At 38.9% G+C, this 18,909-nt stretch overlaps 1 protein-coding gene and 1 non-coding gene across 5 annotated transcripts in view; one reads left to right on the forward strand and one right to left on the reverse strand.

The window, feature by feature from the left end:
• The window catches only part of DISP1 (dispatched RND transporter family member 1), a 206,707-nt gene that overhangs the window by 108,155 nt on the left and 79,643 nt on the right, over positions 1-18,909 (forward strand). The gene's annotated exons all lie outside the window — the stretch shown is intronic.
• On the reverse strand, positions 5,335-5,438 carry LOC117077096. The gene has a single exon (XR_004434680.1). It is a non-coding gene; the product is annotated as a small nucleolar RNA U13 (small nucleolar RNA).

Below are 18,909 nucleotides of genomic sequence, written 5' to 3' on the forward strand. Positions count from 1 at the left end.
TTGTTTCTCATATAATCAAGAAATAACCATAAAAATGAGCAACCAGCAGCTCTCTGGGCTCCTTGCCTAGTAGCCCTTCTTTTATTCCTTAATAAACTTGGTTTCTTGATAAACTTGCTTTCACTTTGCTTTGTGGATTCGCCTCTAATTCTTGCTCAGACCCAAGAACCCTCCCTTAGGGTCTGGATCAGTACCCCGTTGAGTAACAAAGTCATGAGGTGTTTGGAGTTGGTTTAAGGTTAGTCATGGAAGATTTTGACCTTGGTCTTTCTTCACACCACTTAGCATGGTGACTAACACATAGCAAGTACTTCATAAATATTTATTGAATGAATGAATGAGTAAATAAATAAAGATTGATAAAAAAAATAGTGGCCACTGATTTGCAGAAAAGGAGAGCCTTCTAGCAGAGGGAGAATTGAGGCAGGATCGTTGTAGAGGCAAGAATTGTGAATCGGTTTGCTAGGTTTGTCAAGAGATGAGCTCAGGATAAATGAGGATTCTAATAATCAGAAGGGCTTCCATGTTAAACTCAATTCACTTTAGTATGAGAGCCCTGGGTCATGAATGTCTAGTCTAAGTAAAATTAGTTTTATTAACTCTACAGGAGTAAAACGGGGAAGAAACTAGAGCAGAGATTCTCAAAGTGTGGTCCCACACCTAGCAGCTTTAGCATTATCTGGGAGCTTGTTAGACGGAAAGGGGAACATCACACGCTGGGGCCTATCATGGAGAGGGGGGAGGAGGGAGGGATTGCACTGGGGAGTTATACATGATATAAATGATGAATTGATGGGTGCTGACGAGTTGATGGGTGCAGCACACCAACATGGCATCAGTATACATATGTAACAAACCTGCACGTTATGCACATGTACCCTAGAACTTAAAGTATAATTAAAAAAAAAAAAAAAAAAGAAATGCAAATTCTAGGGCCAACCCAGAACTACTAAATGGGAATTTCCCGGTGAGGAGCAAGGAGGTGGGAGACTCAGCATCCTGTGTTTTAGTGGGCCCTTCAAGGGATTCTGATATCCTTAGGCTAACATTTGAGAACCACTGGGCTGGAGGAGGAAAATCAGGTACCAGGTAAAAGCAGTGAGATTAGAGATTATAGAAGAGATCATTACTAAGATTATTTCCAACTGTAAATTGAATGATTTAAAGAGTTGATTATGGCTGGGTGCAGTGGCTCGTGCCTGTAATCCCAGCACTTTGGGAGGCCAAGGTGGGTGGATCATGAGGTCAGGAATTTGAGACCAGCCTGACCAACATGGTGAAACCCCATCTCTACTAAAAATACAAAAATTAGCCGGGTGTGGTGGCACAAGCCTATAATCCCAGCAACCCAGGAGACTGAGGCAGGAGAATTGCTTGAACCCTGGAGGCGGAGGTTGCAGTGAGCTGAAATTGTGTCATTGCACTCCAGCCTGGGCAACAGAGCAAGATTCCGTCTCAAAATAAATAAATAAATAAAATAAAATAAAGATTTGATTATTTAGTATGGCTGTGCAGGGATGATTAATCATTGGATGTACAGAGTTTTTTTTTTTAAACAATAGAGACGTTTGTGCTTTGGTGGAGAACCATTAGGCTTTCAGTTTCATGGGTGGAAGAACTAATTTTTACTAGTTACCCAAAAGCAACTGGAAAGTACAATGTCAATTTATTGTGTATAGTAGATTAAAAATACTAGCTCAAATCAGAACAGTACACTTTCATTTGGTATGTTGATTCTCTTAGAAGATAAAGTTATTAAAGAGGTTGTGTGCCGAAGGATCACTTGAACACAGGAGTTTGAAGTTACAGTGAGCTATGATCATGCCACTGCACTTTAGCCTGGGTGACAGAATGAGACCCTATCTGTAAAAAAATTTTTTTAAAAAGGTTATGTGAGGAACAGATAATTAAATCAAAGGCAGTTGGATCCTTTTTTTTGAAATGGAGTCTTGCTCTGTCGCCCAGGCTGGAGTGCAGTGGCGCAATCTCGGCTCACTGCAACCTCTGCCTCCCAAATTCTCCTGCCTCAGCGTCCTGAGTATCTGGGATTACAGATGCCCGCCACCATGCCCAGCTAATTTTTGTATTTTTATTAGAGATGGGATTTCACCATGTTGGCCAGGCTGGTCTTGAATTCCTGACCTCTTGATCTGCCCACCTTGGCCTCCCAAAGTGCTGGGATTACAGGCGTGAGCCACTGTGCTTGGCCTGGATGTTCTTAAACAATATTTTATTTGAAATCAATACCCTAATGAATTTACTTTCTTCATAGCATAAATATGTCAGTGTAAAATAAGTAGAAGCCTTTTCCAGATGCAAAGACAATTTTTTTCTGATCACTACAGAAGATACCCTGATTTTTAGTTTTTGACTCTTTGCTTTAAAAAAAACCAAGAATTCATGGAGATTATTATTTTTCTCTTTGTGATGTTGATATACTACACTTTGCAAATTTATTGTATCGTGGTACTGTTTGGGATACACCTTATTCTTCCTTAGAATACGCACTTTCTACAAAAAGACTTGGGATGGGTTACTTCTGAGGATGATGTGGGCTGCATGGGTCAAAACCATTCAAGTTGATTCATGTTCATTTCAGTTTTTGATTCAAGATAAACATCTTTTAGAATTCTATAATTGTATTGAATTATATCCTGAATCATATTAAATTATATTGTATATATAGATACACATTTATATCTATAAATGTATTGAATTCTATAATTCAATAATGTGTGTAGAGAACAGAGGAAGTCAGAAAGAGATGTGTCAACACTGTGTATGATTTATACCTGTCAGCTCCCTGGTTTTCTTAAAATTGTAACTGAAGCTCATTATGAATAACCCAGGATTATTACATTCATTTGGATAAGATGGACAGTATGGTTGTTACAAATCAAAGCAAGTAAAACCTATATGCCACTAGGATTGTTTATGAATGTGTTATTTCTCTTGTTATTCAGGATCCCATTGACATGTTTGCATATATGCACATTTACTTGAACTTATGTAAAAATTATCAGCATTTATCAACTCTTCTGTAGTCAGCACCATGCTGAGCACCCCAGTGTCAAGGAGGAACACAGGAGAGTTCCAGTCAGGTGGCTCCATGAAGGTCTTGTTTCAACACCATATCCCACATGGCAACAAAAGGATATACAAGATAAAACTAAAAGGACATACCTAGTCTCAAAATCAAGACAAATATCTCTAAGGACCAGGAGGTGACCAGAAATAGAAAGTGATAAGTAGCCCTGGAACTCTGAGACTGCCACGCTCCTGGCCAGAAGCAGGAAGTTGCTTAACTACTCGTCAGCCGCTTCTCAGGAGATGGGAGAGCTCTTGCCTGAAGGAAGGGATGGAAGCCAGGAGAATCCTTCCCCTTGCCTGATTTCCATCATTGACACTAAAATGTTAGCTGCCAGCTCTGCCTGGGGCTGTGGTCTTACTGTAAGCTATGAACTAAGGGGCAAAAGTAGGATAAAAACACAGTTTAGCGACCAGAAACTGAAAAAGTGGTCTGCTGATTCTGTAATATCCCTAAGGTCATCCTTCTAAACTATTATTCAAGGATGAGGCTGGGCACGGTGGCTCACACCTGTAATACCAGCATATTGGGAGACCAAGGTGGGAGGATTGCTTGAGCGCAGGAGTTCAAGACCAGCCTGAGCAACATGGCAAAACCCCGTCTCTATAAAAAAATACAAAAATTAGCAGATATGGTGGTATGTACCTGTAGTCCCAGCTACTCAGGAGGCTGAGGTGGAAGAATCACCTGAGCTGGAGAAGTTGAGGCTACAGTGAGCCATGATCGCACTATGGCACTCCAGCCTGGGGGTCGGAGTAAGACCTTGTTTCCAAAAAACAAACAAAAAGGGATGAGGGCAAAATGAAGACATTTAAAAATACGTAGCATAAGAGTATAAGAGTATTTACCATTTACATAACCTTTCTAAAAGAATTACTAAATGGTGCACTCAGTAGGAAAAAATGTCCCAGAGGGAAGGTGTGGTGACCTTAGAAAATAATAATGAAATTGAAATGTTAGAGGTGTAAGTAGTCATTTCTTGTATTTAAGAATGTGTGAACACGATTTGTTCAATTATAGGATTAATTAAACTACAAAAAATAAGCTCTTAAGATAATGCAAATGTCCAATATGTCCAATAGGACCTTGTTGTTAGGTAAGCAAAAGAGAGAATGACTTCTGAGTCAAAGCAGTTTAAACAGAGAAAAGGAAATTTAGGGTACCTTGAAGAAATATGTAGGATTTACCTTTGTCAATCTCATTGGAGACTGTGCAGTGAATAGGAGCAATATGAGCAAATTGCATTTAGGTAGTGATGTTTATGACTCATTTTGAGGGTAGTTTGACCAGGGTTTATGGAAGAGAGTGATTGGGGAGGTTATTTTGAACCTTTTGGAGTAGGCACTGGGGTATCTGTATTGAGATAAATGAGATGGTATCCTTTTTAGCTGACTTTTTTCCTAGGCAAGCCCTAGTAATTTGTCTTCTCTAAATGAGCAACATATGTATCTTTAGGAAATTCATAGTAATTGTCTTCGGGGCTTTCTTTTTTTGGTAAAATGCCATATTCTCAAGTTGTGTTTTCTTTTTTTTTTCTGATGATTAGCTTAGATAATTTGAAAGGCTCTACCTCTTTGTGTTATATCAGCTTTGGTTAAAACCTGTTTTTCGCTTTGTTCCTTGGTTAATCCTTAGACTGAATGAAGGCCAATTAGATATTAGTATAAAGTAAGTGATATCATAGCATCAGAGAGAATCTTCTGTAAACCAGAGCCTGTTGCTGCTTCCGATTTGTATTGTCTAGAGAACAAAGGGTATCTTTGCACCAAAGAGACTGGGAGAAGTTGGGATTTACTTTGCTTCAAGTATAAAACTGTAGAGCAAGGGTTAAGGAACTCTTAAAGGGGGGTGCCTTTTAGTACCCTTCTTTTCCCTCTTTTACAGATGGAAGAGATTTTTTTTTTTAACTTTTTTTTCTTTTTGAATCAGAGTTTTTTTGCTCTTTTGTCCAGGCTGGATTGCAGTGGTGCAATCATAGCTCATTGCAGCCTCAAACTCTCAGGAATTTCCTGGGATTGCTCAAACAATCCTCCTGCCTCAGCCTCCCAAATAGCTGAGCCTACAAGTGCATGTCACTACATCCAGGTAATTTTTTGTTTGTATGTATACTTTTTTGTAGAGACAGGGTCTTGCTATGTTGTCAAGGCTGATTTCCAACTCGTGGCCCCACGTGATCCTCCCGCCTCAGCCTCCCAGAGCACTAGAATTATTGGCATGAGCCACTATCCCTGGCCCATTTGTTTTCATGTCAGACTGGTATTGTGCCAACATAGTAACAAGGTTTGAGGGAGGTACATCTCACACACCAGCATGAAAACCAAATCATCTTGCTTATGAACTACGAGTGGACTAGGAAGAGATTATTTTAATGAGGGAGTGAGATGGTGGGTGCCAACTTAAAGAATAGCAAGGAATTGAATATGTGGTTGCAGCAGCCAGCACTCATGTGATCTTTGACCATGGGCTGGATGAAACTGACTCTTGTCTCTGGAATTCCCAGAAGTACCTTATTTTTCATAAGCTCTTACTAATGTGCTTTAACCAAGTTGCTATGTGTCCAGAATTGTAATGAATCTTTTGAAGTAATAAGAAAAAAAATAAGTTGGAACTTAAAGAATAACCACTGTTTGCAAGAGGGCTTAATCATATCTTCATATCTCTGCAAGTCATCTGTAGGTTTGCATAGAGTAGCAATTTGCACCATTTATATATTTTTCTCTCAATAAATTGTTTTAGAAGCCAGATTACTTTGCAGCATAAAGCACCTACTTTTTCTTCTGACTTACCTGTTTCCAGTGTTGTATTTTGTCCTCTCCCCTCAGTTTCCTCCTTTTCCCTCAGATTGCCTTAGCTTCTGCTTTGCTTATGTTCTTCCCAGTATTTGAAGTGTATGTCATACGTTTATCACCTTGATACTACTTATGGCTGTTTTCCTTTTCCCACATTTCCTTTACAGTCTGCCTTCTGTTACTTCCTTTCTTCATTCTCTCCTCCTCTATTTCTGTTTGCCTTGGTTTCCTCATCTGTTGAAATCTTATTCTTAAAGGGGTTTCTTAAAGGTTAATTGTCGTGGCTTGACTCATGGATTAATCAAAGTGTTTCTTTTTAACTTTAGTTTATTGTCAGGCCTTATTAGCCAGCAGAAGAATAAAGCCAGTCATAATATATTCTTATTTTTGTTGAACTTATTTGGTTATTTGAGGTTTCACTAAAGAATGTGAGCTAGAAAAATGACAGAGTGATAGGGGTGTGCTTTCATGTCTGAATATTGACCTGTGATATAGTGGGAACAAGAATGAAGCATAGTTGCCATATGCAGCGATGTGATCTTGGAATATGAGACAATTTGTACTCTCAACCTGCATGACTAGATATTTTTAGCAGGAATGCTAAAATGAAAACAAAAACAAGAAATTTGTACTGGAAAAAACTTCTAATTAGACTTTAAAGTTTTGGAATATAGTAAAAAAAATAGTGACTGGAACTTAGTAAATTAGAAAGGTTTGTTTTGATGTGAGAAGTATGGCCGGTACCCCACCTTCTTGGTACTTGGTAGTTGCTTGTATTCTCTTTAAAGATGTACCTATACAATAGTTAGAAGTGAAATATAATATTAAGACCAAATTATTTTATAGAATATTAACAAATTAAGCAAATAAATTAGGTTTTATTTTTATAGATAAGACCATTCACTTTTATATATCAAAATGCTAGCTTGCATGTATCAATATAGAGATGTTACTGTTAAACTCAAATGATATAGAATATGAACTTCCAAGTTAGAGTTTATTTGCAAAAGAAGTTGAATCATAAAATATCTAAATTACTTGAATTATATTTCCCTTGTAATCATTCTTCTATTTGCTTAGCAATAAGATATTATCTGTGATGGGCTTCCTTTTTCTCTTTACTCTCTGCTTTTACTCCTTAACTTTTTGTCTTTAAAAAAAGTTGCAAGGTATTAGCACTAAACATTCAGTAAAGGAGTAGATAAGGCTGGGCACGGTGTCCCACGCCTGTAATACCAGCACTTTGGGAGGCCAAGATGGGAGGATCTCTTGAGACTAGGAGTTTGAAATAAGCCTCAGTAACATAACAAGACTACATCTCTACAAAAAAAGAAAAAAAAGGAGTAAATAGGAATCTCTAAGTATTATTTATCTTTGCAATAACTTTCATAAAATTTGAGATTCAAACTCCGTGTTTGATACACTCTAAATCCAAGTGGGGGTAACTTGTTTTATTTCCAAATTTGTACTTAAGTGTGGGAATAGTTCATCTTTTTCAAATACATTCTAAATAAAAAAAAAAAAATGGGTAGGGTCTGCTTATATACCTCATACTGATATACATATACATATATATATAGTTTTGTTTTTTGTTTTTTGTTTTTACCCAAGCTTACATAGGTTTTCTCTAATGCTAGGTGATCCGAAGGAAATCATTAAAATCTTTGGGTTGTTTGAAATTCCTTGCTTCTCTATTTGAAGTTAGTCTGGATCAAAGGGACCAGGATTTAAGTTTTTAAAGGAAACTTTTTAAAAATAAAAACTGTTTTAGGGAGACTTGTGTAATAATACTCAGTTGAACTTTTCTTTTTTTTTTTTTTTTTTTTTTTGGAGACGGAGTCTCGCTCTGTTGCTCAGGCTGGAGTGCAGTGGCCGGATCTCAGCTCACTGCAAGCTCTGCCTCCCGGGTTCACGCCATTCTCCTGCCTCAGCCTCCCGAGTAGCTGGGACTACAGGCGCCCACCACCTCGCCCGGCTAGTTTTTTGTATTTTTTAGTAGAGACGGGGTTTCACCGTGTTAGCCAGGATGGTCTCGATCTCCTGACCTCGTGATCCGCCCGTCTCGGCCTCCTAAAGTGCTGGGATTACAGGCTTGAGCCACCGCGCCCGGCTTGAACTTTTCAAATATAGTACTTATATCCAGAAATAAATGTGTATTACTATATACAAATTTAATTGCCTTCCAAAATATATTACACCAAAGGGATATTCATTTTATGCTTTGAAGTTGGGTTCAGAAAATTTTTTTTGTGTGACCTGGTGATGTCTGTACATTGTTATTAATTTGGATTGTAAGTTTTCTTTGGAACAGTTCAAGGGGCTTTGTCTTTAGAAACAAGATGATATGTTACCAGGACCTTACCTCCTTTTTCATTCTTTTCACCTCCCTCTTTCTTTCACTCATCCTCTTGAAAAGGTGATAGTCATTTATCACTGTGAGAATAGGCACTGCAAATACTATTATGAATATGAGACCATTATCCTTCCTTCCCTCCTCCCATCCCCAGAGATATGGTGAGAGATCTTGTAAAACTTAGTTTTTGGCAATGTCAAAAGGTGTGAATAAGTTAACATCATAGGCCAGGTGCGGTGACTCACACCTATAATCCCAGCAATTTGAGAGGCCAAGGCAGGAGGATCTCTTGAGCCCAAGAAGTTTGAGACCAGCCTGGGCACCACAGCATGACCTCATCTCTACTAAAAATTAAAATTAAAATAAAAATAATTAGCTGGGGATGGTGGCCTGCACCTGTAGTCCCAGGTGTTCAGAAAGCTGAGGCAGGAGAATTGGTGGAGCCCAGGAGTTTGAGGCTGCAGTGAGCCATGATTGTACCACTGCAGTCCAGCTTGGGTGACACAGCAAGACTCTGTCATTCATTCATTCATTAAAAAGGAAGGAAGGAAAGGGAAAAAAAGATCATAATAACAATGACTGAGCATTTTTCATATGCTCCTGGCTTTCTAAAATCTGAGTTCAGCTGTGGCTGTCCTGGACACTGTCTCTGAGTAGCCGTTGTCAGTATATCAGTATTAACAGTAACCATCATTGCAAGTACAATCAGAGACTGGGAAAAGCAATTGTTTCCAAAAGTTATGCTTCTTTGATCTAAATAAATGGTACATTGTAGCTTTATGCAAGATTAGGGATTATTTCAGAGATTTATGACAATTCCATTTTTTCCTACCTAGGGGATCTGAGCTTGATCCTTGATGCTGGATTTGACTAACTCCCTGCAAAGCCAGAAGGGTGTAGGTGTGTATTACCAAGGCCTTACACTTGGCAAAGGAAGGAATGAATACTGCATTGCCTAATATCCCATAGGGATGGGAAGGAGGAGTGCATAACATTCCTTCAGTGTGATTGAGGGCTGTGTTGACTGTGTGAGTAAGACAATGTGACTTGAAGATGTTAAGTAGAGTCCATACTTAGATCATTAGAATTCTTGGTCATTGACCAAGATATCCAGGAAAGCAAATAGTGTTGGGTGATTAACCAGGGCAGATGCCTTAATTTAGGAATGCAACAAAGAACTTACTAGTTTTCATTTTTCCAGCTCCTCAACTTTTTCTTTCATCTTTCATTCTCTTGTAGTATAAGGCATTGTCGGTGACAGATCTTTGCAAGGTCTAATACTGAATATTACTAACAGCATAGTCATTAATGTCTCTTCTGTTTCTCTTTAAGGCACAGGTTATCTTGTTGCTAACATAACTCAGAACTCTGACACCATGACCTGCTACTAAATAAAATACTTTCCCGCTATCAATGATTGTGTACGCTTACTTTTTGTTGTTGTTGATGCTTTATAACCCAACTGTTAGAATGCCCATCTCCTTTGGTGTTTCTTTGCAAATTCAGTGCCTGAACCAACACTTACAACCTGTCACGCAATTTTCATTATAAAATTAGGTAGTGAGTTGTTGTATAAAAATAGAAATGCTAGAATTCACTTTAAATATTTACCCCCTTCATTTTTTGCCAAAAGTGTAATGATCCTGGGTTGAGTACCTGGAACAGGTTAACCTGTGGATTTTTCTTCTCTAACATATTTAAGGTTAAAGGTACCTCTGATGACTGCTATGGGTATTATCTAGCCCCAGTTACAGCATTCTGAGTCTTTTGGTTGTGCCCCAACATAGTAGCATATTTTATGGCACCTATCTGGTCGCTTGATATGGGCATTGGGACAGCTGCCTTCTTGTGTTCACACTTCACAACATGAACTGGAGCATTTACTGATCCACACCCAGGAGGCTCATTCTGGCTAACAGCCCAGGAAAGTCTACCATTTAGGGATGGTAATGGTCAGCTAGGACTTGCCTAGGCTTTCAGCATTGGAGTTTGCAATAAATGTGCAAAAGATGCCTTGGTCTTGAAGAGCCTGACTGTGGAGCATGCCGATCAGTTGTAATGAGTTTTGTTTCAGTGTTTTTGAAATGGCATTTGCTGAGCTTAGTGACATGCTGCCCTTAAATATGTTAGGATACCCTTTTGCCTTCTGACTTAATTGTAGTTTCTAATGTATGTCATTTATAAATATATTCTTTCAGCCAGGCCTACGTTTTGAGCATAACAACACATCTGTATTGGTATATTTTCAAGGGTTTTTTAAGAGGCCTAAGTAAAATATTCTAGCATATTTCTCATACTCTTAAATTCTGATATAAATAAATATCCTTACTCCTGCCCATCTGTCATTACCTTATTTCTTATCTTTTCACAACCGTCTTGCAGAATTTTATTGTTGCAGGCTGAAAGAGTGAGGGTCGCGATCAACTCAGTATACCACTGGAGGCTATACGAGTAAACAGCAAACTGTTCTCATAAATGCAGAATATTGGCGAACTGACAAACTGCGTCTGCCGCCCAGAAGGAATGCTGAGGGAAGTCATGCCCCAAGTGCAGTGTTTCTTGTGATTAGGCACATTTGAAGCCTGTTAGCAATAATGTGAATCTGTGATCAATCAAGCAGCTGACTAATTGTTATCTCCTCCTCCCTGTTCTTTCTACCCAGTAAATATGAAGTGCTGTAGAAGCTCAGGGCTGCTGCGTTTGCTCGCTAGAAGCAAGGAGCCCTCTTCTTCCCCAGACCTCTTCTTTAAAACAGTTTCTTTAAAGTTTTCATTTCTGCATTCGTCCCCCTTCCTTCAGTCCTGTGGTAACCGTCATAATTGTGGCAAACTGTGGCAAGTGGCACCCAAATAGGGGCGCACAGGTACAGATAGAGACTAGCAGAGACTTGCAGGGACAGAGAGGGACAGACAGGGACAGATAGGGTCCTATAGGGACTTGAACGAGGAAGGCCTGCTGGAACAGAGAAAGTAAGACTGACCAGACGGCTGAGAAACCCCATTACGAGTCTGCCGGCAGCAATATAAGGTCAGTGCCCTAAAGAGGTACAGAGAACGGGAAGTTTTTGAATCAGGGTAACATGGGAAAGAATTTGACTATTTCTTTTCACTTTTCTGTTTGGAATTTGGTTCATACTGTCCTTTTGTCATTATTTCAAAATTTGAAAGAATTTTTTGCCCCACCCACAGCACCTATCGAGGGTGGTGAACAGAAGAGGGAGGATGAAAATTGCCTTGTACCATCTTTTGTGGCTACAGGAAGGCTGACTTTAACTTTGGCTTTTGAGAAAGCAAATGTGGATTGTAAATGTACACTGGCACCTGTGAGATGTACAAAAAACTTGGGAGGTTTTCTCAGAGCTTGTCAAGATATGGGAACTGAGCTTCATTGCTCTTCAATGCTGGTTCAAGCAATGGCCAATTTGGTAGTTGATCTAAGGGGACTAAAGTGGGAAAATGTTGTAAGTGTAGAAAAATTGGACATTTCAAAAAAGAATGCTGTCAGACCTCTGGGCAGAAGGGATCTTATACACAGTTCCCCTCTCAACAGAAAAAATGCCAGGACTTTGCCCTCATTGCAATAAGGAAAATCATTGTGCTAATCAATGCCATTCAAAATGTCATCAAAACGGCACCCCTCTGTCGGGAAATGAGAAGGGGGCCTGGACCCGGGCACCTCAAACAATGAGGACATTCCCTGTCCAGGCCACAATTCCATTTCAGGGGTGGGTCTCCAGAGGCACATTGATTCCCTCTCCCCAGGAACACCTGGACGCACAGGATTGGATGTCCCAGTCAGAGAACGGGTTACGTTAATTGGAGGAAACAAACCCACTAAGATTCCCACTGGTATTTGGGGACCTTTGCCAACAGGATACATGGGATTAATTTTGGGCAAAAGTCATCTTACCTTATAGGGCATTACTGTGGTCCCAGGAGTGTTGATTCTGATTGTGAAGGAGAAATTCAGGTAGTGGTAAGGGCACAAGATCTTTGGGTTTTTGAACTGGGAAAATATATTGCTCAACTGTTGTTTATTCCCTGTAAATTACACCCTTCTCCACAAAAGGAGAAATGAGGGAATCAGGGATTTGGAAATACAACTACATGGGAAGTTTATCACAACCCATAGTATCTAGTAGACCCACTTGTGCAGTGCAGATTGAAGAAAAGAAGTTGTGTGGGCTTGTGGATATGGGAGCAAGAGACTGGTCTCTCATGGTAATAGATCTTGAGGACTGATTTTTTTTACTGTGCTGTTGCACGAGAAGAATAAGCCTTGATTTGTTTTCTCTGTGCCTTCTGTTAATCAGAAAGAGCCTGCCTCTTGTTATCAATGGAAAGTTTTACCCCGCGGTAATTAACCAAAGAGGCAGAAGCTGAGATACAGCTTGTGAAGCAGATGCTTCAGCAACGGCATGCCTCTTGGCTGCAGCTACAAAAGCCTTTGCTTTTGTTTCAGTTGATTTACTCATGTGGGGATGAGGGTATGCTTGTGTTTTTATAGGAAATGTACAAACCGTGTGGGTGCCCTCAAGATGTGTGCAACCACGGAACAGGAGACTGGAGGGACTCATGGATCCCAATCACGGTCTTGGTTCCCCTGGTATGAGCCATGAGCCAGTTGAATCTGAATGTGAAGACTGAAGGAACCACCAACCAGCAATTAAGGGCTGCACAGCCTGCAATTGCCTTTCTCAATTAATTAAAAAACAAAGGGAGAGAGGTTGCAGGCCGAAAGAGTGGGGATCATGATCAACTCAGTATACCACTGGAGGCTATATGAGTAAACAGCAAACTGTTCTCATAAATGCAGAATGCTGGCAAACTGACAAACTGCATCTGCCGCCCAGAAGGAATGCTGAGGGCAGCCATGCCCCAAGTGCAGTGTTTCCTGTGATTAGGCACATTTGAAGCCTGTTAGCAATAATGTGAACCTGTGATCAATCAAGCAGCTGACCAATCGTTACCTGCTCCTCCCTGCTCTGTCTACCCAGTAAATATGAAGGGCTGTAGCAGCTCAGGGCTGCTGCCGTTGCTCACTAGAAGCAAGGGGCCCTCTTCTTTAAAACAGTTTCTTTTGTTTTAAATTTTCATTTCTGCATTCGTCTCCCTTCATTCAGTCCTGTGGTAACCGTAGTAACTGTGGCAAACCACAGCACTTTATTTCATATAAACAAATTTCTGAAGCTAGATATAGCATGACATAATTTTGAACTGTTTGAACTTCTGCATAACTAATGCACATGTTGTCAACATATAAAACAACTCCCTCTACATTAGTGGAATATCTAACCCTACTAACCCTAATGTTTTCTACATTAGAGCTTGGGTAGCTTAAGGTTCTTTCCTTGCCAAAAATATTACCAGATATTACGGAAAGTATAAATAAAATGGGATTTGAATTTTCATTTCCCTTTTTCCATACAACTTCATTTTATTTTTGGGAATGTGATGTATCATTTTCTTAATGTTGCTATAATCTAAGTTATACTTAATCTAAGCCTTTAGCAATGATGACAGGTATTTGTATGCAGGTGATATTTATAGTCCTACAAAGTCTAACTTTTGGAAAATTAACTTGCATGTATTTTTGTTTCATGACATACAGTAAATGTAACCTTCTCTATAAATATTTGATGTCTCACAGAAAATTTCAGTTTATTAGTTATAACCTCTCTTAATATATGCATACCACATTCATGTAGATTCATTTAGAGTTTGGTAACAAAATACAACTGAAACAGTTAAAGAGAATGTTCTGATTAGATCAGAGTCAAGACATAGTGGTCTTCATTCAAGGAGTAGATCTCCTGCCAAGAGTTTCTATCATAAAAGTAAAATATTACATTTTGAAATACTGTATCACAAACCAAAAATATTTTGGAAACTCTCCAGAGCACATGGATTTATTGTGCTTTGCTTTTAAATCATAGTGCAGCACAGATTGTATTTTTAGATGATCTACAGTCTACTTATTTTGTTATGGCTGAAGTGATTCAGCTTGTTTTTTATATAAAACTATCAAATATGAGCCTTCTGTCCTCTAAAACATAACACTATACTTTGTGTGGGAGAAAAGGTCTTGTTAAAGACAAAATATTTCCTTGAATTCCAGTATGAAATCTGTAATAAACTAACCTACTTTAGTTTTCACATTTAAAAAGTTTTCTTAATAGTAATTTTTTGGTTACATTAAGGAGGGTTGGAATTTTTGCCTATTTTTTAGCATTAGTCAGACTTTTTTCTTCACAGAAAAATGAAAAACTACGTTTCTCTGAAATTTACTGATCTTTATGGTTTTTGCTTTAAAATATGTACCCCAGTTTCTGATCGCTATCAACATTTTTGGTAGTATATAAATGAATGTTAAGTAAATTTCATTCTAGATGACCAAAATGCTTTCTGTATTAGTGATAAAATGCATATGGTTTTCTAGTCTATAATCAAATGAAGGAAAGATCATAATGAATAAAAACTAAGATTTCCCAGATTCACTTGTTTCCAAGACACTTTATCACAGAAATCATATTTGCTATTATAAGATTAATTGGGCCAGGCACAGTGGCTCATGCCTATAATCCCAAAACTTTGGGAGGCTGAGGCAGGCAGATCTCCTGAGCTCAGGAGTTCGAGACCACCCTGGCCAACATGGTGAAATACTCTGTCTCTACTAAAAATACAAAAATTAGCTGGGTGCAGTACACACCTGTAGTCCCAGCTACTCGGGAGGCTGAGGCACAAGAATCACTTGAGCCCTGGAGGCAGAGGTTGCAGTGAGCCATGATCATGCCACTGCACTCCAGCTTGGGATAAAGAGTGAGACTCCATCTCAAAAAAAAGTAATTGGCAATTAAGCTACAGACTTATAGTTATTGGCTCACTATAGGTGAAAACTCTTATTTTTTTTCCTTGTTTAAAAATATTTCTGTCAATGCCATGGGAAAATTCTACCTTCAAAAACAAAAACTAAAATTATAAAAACTACCCAAGAATATGCTTGCATGTTAGCTTCTGGAGCAACCTCTACTGAGAAAAGGGTGAAAAGCTAATTACTATCGTTCCTTATTATTCAGTAGCAGTTTAGTATTCAGAATTTAAAAGCTGAGAATAGTGCAACATATTGTGGGGCCCATATAGATCAGCAGTACAATAGGATTTTGTATGCTGAATATTATTTTGCAGGCTACATTTCAATACTGTATTCTGCTTAATAAAGGATATATGTAATAACAAGTTATGTCATTTATTCAATAAATATTTGTCGAGTATAAATATTTGACCTAGTACATGGTACAATATACTTTATATCCCTTCTTAAGGAGTATAAAAATGATTATAATAGAACCTGTGCCTTTACATATAGATTAAGAGGGTAAAAGAGATATATAAATGACCACGATAAAATAAAAAAAAAGACATGTGCTAAGTACCATAAGAGATCTCAGGTCATGTATATAACTTGGAATAGAAAGAGAGAATTTCTGGCTTAGGTAATCAGAGAAGGTTTCATGTTATTTGCTGTGTGTTATGAAGAATGGATGGGATTATGGAAGTTGGAAATGTGAACAAAGGACATTGCTGGTAGAAAGACTAGCACAAGCACTGAGGGTGTGAGGGTGTGTGTGAAGGCTTGTTTGGAGTAAAGCAAATTCTGTTTGGCAGGAGCAGTGAGTGGGAGGGGAAAGGGCCCAGATAATGGAGAATCTTGTGTGCCAGCTAAGATGTTTAAATTAATGGGGAAGCCATGAGTGTTTTTTTGGACTGAAGAGCAGCTTGATCAGATCCGTTTCTTATATGATGTATCTAGAAGCTCTATGTTGCTTAGATAAGGAAGAAAAGGTAGGAGACCATAGATATGATCACATCTATTAGGCTGTTGTAGTAATTCAAGGGAAATTTAATCTAAGAAAGTGGCAGAGGAAATGGAAAGGATGGTATATGTGGCAATCGCTGGGAATTGGGAATGAATGAACAAGGGTATACAGGGTGTAAAGGTCAAAGATGACTCCTTCCCTAGCTCAGGATGCAGCACAGATCTGGTGTTCAATAAATATTTAAGTGACAATTTTGGGCTTAAATGACTGAAAGGATGGACAGAAATAGGAAAATCAAGAAGCTGTTTGAGGATGATAAGATCATTTGTATTTTAAATTGAGTTTGAGCAGCTGGCAGGATATATACATTGAAATGTCCTTAGAGAGTAGAAGCTGCAGAAATGGAACTTGTTATAGAAATTGAGTGTGACAATATAGGCAGGAAACATAAAGAAGAAAGTTCAAAGGACAAGACCACTGGATATTGCTCAAGATTTAGAATAACAGAATTAAGAGGATCTACCAAGAAAACGGAATAGAGGTTAAAGAGATAGAGAATGTTAGGATAATAGAAACTGAGTAAAGAGAAAAGAATATTTACCAACAAAGTTGGTAAATGAAGAAATGTAAAGAAAATGAATATTGAGAAAGGACCACTGGGTTCCATTTTTGAAGAAACAGTTTTATTAGATGGTAGGTAAGATTGTAGGAAGTGAGGGAACGAGATGCGGTGAGGCTTGAGTATTGTCTGGCAAAGGAAAGGAAAAGGTAGGTAAGTAGCCTGAGGATTAGCAGGCCAAGGGAAGGAATTTTTCAGGCTAGGGGAAAACTAAACATTTTTTATGAGTAATTAAATAACAATTTGACAAAGACGGGAAACTGAAGATGGACTTGGGGAGGCAAAGTGAGACACAATAAAGAAACATAGTGGTCAAGATCTAGAGCACCTGTGTCCAGTGAGACTGTCTGTAGTGATGAAAATCTTCTCTCTTTGCACTGCCCAATTCAGAAGCCGTGAACTGCATATGACTTCTGAGCACCTGAAATGTGGTGCCTTGTGCAGCTGGAACACTGAGATTTTAAAATTTCATTTAATATGAATTCATTTAAAATTAAGTCACCACATATGGCTTGTGGCTACCTTATTGGGGAGCAAACATACAGTGTATAAATACAGTAATTAATAGCAGGAAAGAGGGTCGGACACTTAGGGATAAGGGACAAGTTCCAGAAAAAGTTTGAAGCACAGGTGGTAGTGTTTAAAGGAACTCATAGTCAAATAGTTTCATTCTTTCCCATAAAATAGGTGGCATCGTTTGCTGAGAAGGTTAAGGTAGGGAGCATGGGAAAGATTTTTGGCCATCCTTGTGGAGATTTCCAGTGGAGAATCTATGATAGATGAATCACAGCCTCATTGTAAGCCCTCCGAGTTGAGAGTGTGCATTTGTTTTAGGTCTCTGCTTCCTTGTCTGGTGACTTTTTTCAGTAACATTTCTAAATGTAAGAGAGAAAGGAAAAAAAGAAGGGCAGGGAGAGCAAGTTTAGTGGAGCTCTTTGAAAGGCTGGAATGCCGGTGAAGTAAATAAATGCTGACGATGAGCCCTTAACTAAGCACAAAGGAAGTCAAAATAGGAAACGACATGGATAAAGACAAGGGTGAAGATGTCAGACTATGGAAGATGATCAAGGCCATAAAATTTTCTGTTGTGAAAATGGTAGATTTTAGAGGTAGAATTTTCAACAGTAAATGAGATAAGAAAGAAATGTTTGTCGTTGGGTAAGAGGAATATATAAGACATGTATATATTTCCAAATTGTTGGGGAGGAATTTCAGCATCCCTTGATTTTTTTTTTCCCCTCCAATTTGCTTGCAATATGGTCTTTGCTCCAGACTTGCTAACTCAACTTTGAATGCATGGTCTTTTCTTAAATAATCCAGATTTGAGTAGTAAAGTTGGGATTTTTTTTTTTTTTTTTTTTTTTGAGACGGAGTCTTGCTCTGCCACCCAGGCTGGAGTGCAGTGGCCGGATCTCAGCTCACTGCAAGCTCCGCCTCCCGGGCTCACGCCATTTTCCTGCCTCAGGCACCCAAGTAGCTGGGACTACAGGCGCCCGCCTCGTCGCCCGGCTAGTTTTTTGTATTTTTAAGTAGAGACAGGGTTTCACCGTATTAGCCAGGATGGTCTCGATCTCCTGACCTCGTGATCCGCCCGTCTCAGCCTCCCAAAGTGCTGGGATTACAGGCTTGAGCCACCGCGCCCGGCCGGGATTTATCTTATCTATTTGCAGTGATATCCAAATTCATAAAAACTGAATTCAGAGCCAGCAGGGACCTATGAGATCATCTCATCTAATGTTTGGATTTTGTAGATAAGGAGACTGTAATCTCTTGATTCAGTGATTAGTTCAAGGTTACATAGCCAGTGAGTGATAGAGCTGAGACTAGCTTCAAGTCTTCAGTGATTCCCTGCACTGGGCCATGACTTGGGCAGCATAATGCTCTGGTCTGAAGTTTTCAGTGGGTATGGAACTATTTGTACTCTGGAAACATCTTCAGAACTTTTGTATGATTAGTTTTTCTGAACCTATACTTCCAAATTACTAAAATATTAATCTGACCATACTGAAAGAAAAATCTTGCTGAAGCAGTATCTACAATATACCACAGTTTACTTATTCATAACTGTTTGACACTTAATGCTAAGAAAAAAGATAAACAGACAAGACTTTTAAATGTTAATAAACGTAACAGAATCCGGAATTGCATTTTTGACTAGGTGCAGCTGGGAGAGTTTGTTAATCAGCAGCTGTTGTATCACTTTTTTTTTTTTTTTTTTTTTTGAGACGGAGTCTCGCTCTTCTG

Source organism: Trachypithecus francoisi, unplaced genomic scaffold (assembly GCF_009764315.1).
Source record: "Trachypithecus francoisi isolate TF-2019V2 unplaced genomic scaffold, Tfra_2.0 Lachesis_group5, whole genome shotgun sequence".
Taxonomy (NCBI): Eukaryota; Metazoa; Chordata; class Mammalia; order Primates; family Cercopithecidae; genus Trachypithecus; species Trachypithecus francoisi.